Source organism: Nestor notabilis, unplaced genomic scaffold (genome assembly GCF_000696875.1).
Source record: "Nestor notabilis isolate BGI_N333 unplaced genomic scaffold, ASM69687v1 scaffold19078, whole genome shotgun sequence".
NCBI lineage: Eukaryota > Metazoa > Chordata > Aves > Psittaciformes > Psittacidae > Nestor > Nestor notabilis.
In genome coordinates, this window is record NW_009940824.1 from 1 (window position 1) to 3,791 (window position 3,791).

Sequence of the window (3,791 nt, forward strand, 5' to 3'; positions counted from 1 at the left end):
TCATGGGGTGCACTAAGGGACATGGGGGAGTTCTTGGGGGCACAGCAGTGCGGGCTGAGACACCGCGGGGGACACACAGCATCTCCCTTCGGTGCCCATCGCTCCGGTGGGACATGCACTGAGCTGTGCCCAGCCTCAGCCCTTGGTGCCCCCCGGGTACCCCAGGATGTGCGGGAGGGATGCTCAGCCCACCTCCATCAGCCGCCTTTCTGCCACGGCTACTTATATCCAGGCACATTCCCCCTACAATTAGCACATGCTCTTTAATTAATTTTCCTCTTTTATTGCTTCTCCCAAATTATCTCAACTATGGCACCATTCAGCGTGCGCATGGTGGATAATGCTGCTATTTATGGCTTTGCTCTGTCGATGCTGCAGCTCCAGAGGCCGGGATGGCCACCTCCTCCCAGGGCCGCATCCTGTGCTCAGCACAGGGCATATCCCGGACAGGCCAACTTGGGGATGGGGTTATTGTTCATTCTCATCCCCATCCGGTCCCCAGCTCTGTTTTATGGGTGGCAGCTCTTCCCCACACTCCTGAGCTGGGCAGACACTCCTAGTCATTACCGCGGTGATATATCCTTCCACGTGAAAATGGAGCTGAATCAGGAAAAGCTGCTAAATTAGGTCTGTCTAGAATAAGCTGTTAAACATGGAAACCTTCTGAACTCCAAAGGGAGATGCATAAAACCCTCCTGAAGATGCTGCCAGCAGAAAGGGGCTGTGGGGACAGTGTGATTAGCCCAAGGGAAGGATGCCCTCAAGCCCCCATGGGATGGGAAATCAGGCACAGGGATGTGACCGAGGACACAGAGGCCATCGGTGGCGGAGGAGATGGGCTTCATCACTGGGATACACTGGCCCCCTCAATGGCCACCCCCAGCATGAGCACCAGGGACAGGGTAACAACCACCAGCTTCAAACTGCAGCTGCACAGGAATCCATCCTTCAACCTTTAATAATCTTTCTCCCTTTAAAAATAATCATTACCAATAAACAAATACAGCAGCCAGTGTATATAAGCATCAAATTAAGTAGCTACATGCATTTGTTATATTTGATATAGCCTTGTTAACTGGAAATTCCTAGGTTTGGAATATGTATTGATTTCAGCAAACATATATTATTTCACGGTAAGTACCAATAGCCATTGTAGTTAATATACAACAGTTTAATTTAAAATGCATTAGTTTAATAAAAATGCATAAAATAGAAGAGAATTGCATTAGCTTCAATAAAAAATTCAATTTCATAAATATTATCCAGTGTTAAAATGCATCGATTTCCCAGGAAAATGTATTGGTCAAAGGTAATTTACATTGGTTTGAATGGGAATGTACTGGTGTGTATACATATGTATTAGTTTAGTCAAATGTATCTGATCACAGGGAATATCAGTTGGAGCAGAAGATATTCATAAGGAAACCGCAATGGCAGGGATTGAGCCGCGGCTCCAGAGCATCCTGACCCACCGACGTGGCTGCGCATGGCCAGCCCCGGGGCCTGGAGCACCCCAAATTATCTCCATTGACGTCCAAACGTGGGGCTACCCCTGGGCATGATGGTGCTGGGCTCCATGGGATGATGGAGCCCGTTATCGGCCACAGGCAGGACGCGGCTGGCTCAGGCAGAGCACGCGCCGTGAACAGAGCAGGGGTTAATCAAATCCTTTTGACTCCATTTTTTATCGAGCTCAAGAGGGGCTGTCCTATTAATTAGAAAGGCTTTTTCATGTAAAACACAGGCCTTTTTTTGCAGATAAGAAGGACAACGCTTGATTTTGCCACAGCACAGATACGTGTGTTATTCCCTGACATCCATTCAGAAGCCGCAGCCACTTCCCAACAGCTCTTTTGTTCACTACAGAGCTCTATAGGCATATATGTACATACATACATATTTAAAGCACTCGCTTTTTCCTGGATGCCAATAAATCCCCCAATATCCACAGCAGCAGAAGGAAAAGATGCGCCTGGAGCCGCCTCCATCCCCAGGCTAGACCAGGATCCTCACTGTGGGGTCAGGATCCGGCCCATGCAGCACAGAGGATTAGGTCTGACAGTGAGAAGTGAGCAGTGGAGCAGATGCACCGTCTTACAAATCACAGCCGAAACACAGGCGGCCATCTGCACCCCATTCCCAGCCAGCATTCCTGTGCCACGCTCCGTACATCCAGCCCCTCAAAGCCCCCAGCCACCATTGTACCCCCAACCCCAACGTGGGCAACACTAGGGAGAGACAAAGTTCTGACCTATTCCAGGCTGGGCGGGCAGAAATGGTGCTTCTCCCCACAAAAAACATATCCTGGGATATCTCCGTGGCTCCAGGGCTGCCTCCTGCACCACCAGCCATGCCCAGGTATGGACATGGAGCCATGGATGGGCAGCATCCAGGCAGCGCCGGTGGCTCCACAGCTGACCAGTCCCGTTAAACTGCTACACATCACTTCCCTGATGCTTATGGATTTTTCCTTAATGCCACAAATTAAGGTAATTGGGCTCGGCTGGCCAATGAATCCAGATGAAATTGGCAGGAGAAGGGAGCATCCACACCGAGATTGATCCCTCTCATCCCCGGCTATGCCCAGGGCTGGTCCTCACCCCATCTCTGCCCCTCGGCTCTCTCATCTGGCCTTTTGCCCAGAGAGACCCCAAAACCCATCCTGAAATCCCTTCCCTCAGCTGCAGCTCTATCCAGACGAGGCAGCCATTCCTGGATCAGGAGTTTTCCCCTCTCTGGGCACTTTTCCCTACGCATTTCCCTGCTGGCTTCTTAAATCCTCTCCGTAATGCCATCCTCATTGGCTTGGCTGCAGCAGCCCAGAGTCGAGGTGCATCCGAGTTGTGAGTGCCAGGGATTAAACACGGTATTTGTGTCCTCTGGGGGAGCAAGGGCAGTGTCTGGGCAGAGCCTGGAGCTCGGGGGATCTGGTTTCATGGTCCCTTTTGTTCCCAGCTCTGTTCCAGCCCTCCAGCCTCCTTGGCATGTGGAGAGGATGATTCCGGGCAGTGAGTTCAGCAGCGCCCCGTGTCCCAGCCACCAGGTCAAGGCCATAGAGTCATAGAATCCCAGACTGGTTTGGGTTGGAAAGGACCTTAAAGCTCACCCAATTCCAATCCCCTGCCACGGGCAGGGACACCTTCCACTGGAGCAGGTTGCTCCAAGCCCCTGTGTCCAACCTGGCCTTGAAAACTGCCAGGGATGGGGCAGCCACAGCTTCTCTGGGCACCCTGTGCCAGCGCCTCAGCACCCTCACAGGGAAGAACGTCTTTATATCTAACCCGAACTTCCCCTGTTTCAGTTTGAACCCATCACCCCTTGTCCTATCACCACGTCCCTGATGTTTGGTGGCTCCTGCTGCAGAAATACAGTCTCAGGCCAGGGTGGCTGTGCCATTCCCAGGCTGCTGAGCCATGATGGCTGATGGTACCGGTGCCGCTGCCTCTGGGTGCTGCAGGATGCGGTTCCGCACCCGGGATGGGGAGAGTTAATCCCATGTGTCTTTTTGGGACCAGGGCGAGCAAGTGTTTGGCTTAAGTGTGTGACAGGTGCCTCGGTGGAGGGTGACACATGAGAGGGGAGCCCTGCACGTCTGCCCCGCTTTGTGGGAGCTCAGCATCACATCCAGCCTTGTCCCAGCGCTCTCAAACGGGGTGCTGCATGCAGCCGCCTTCCAGCTGGAGATGGGGGGCTCAGGCTCTTGGAGCATCACAGTGACAGGACCCAGCTGCAGGCAGGGCAGGGGGTCTCCTCCTCCCACAGCATCCTGCTTTGCTATGCTGCGATTGCGA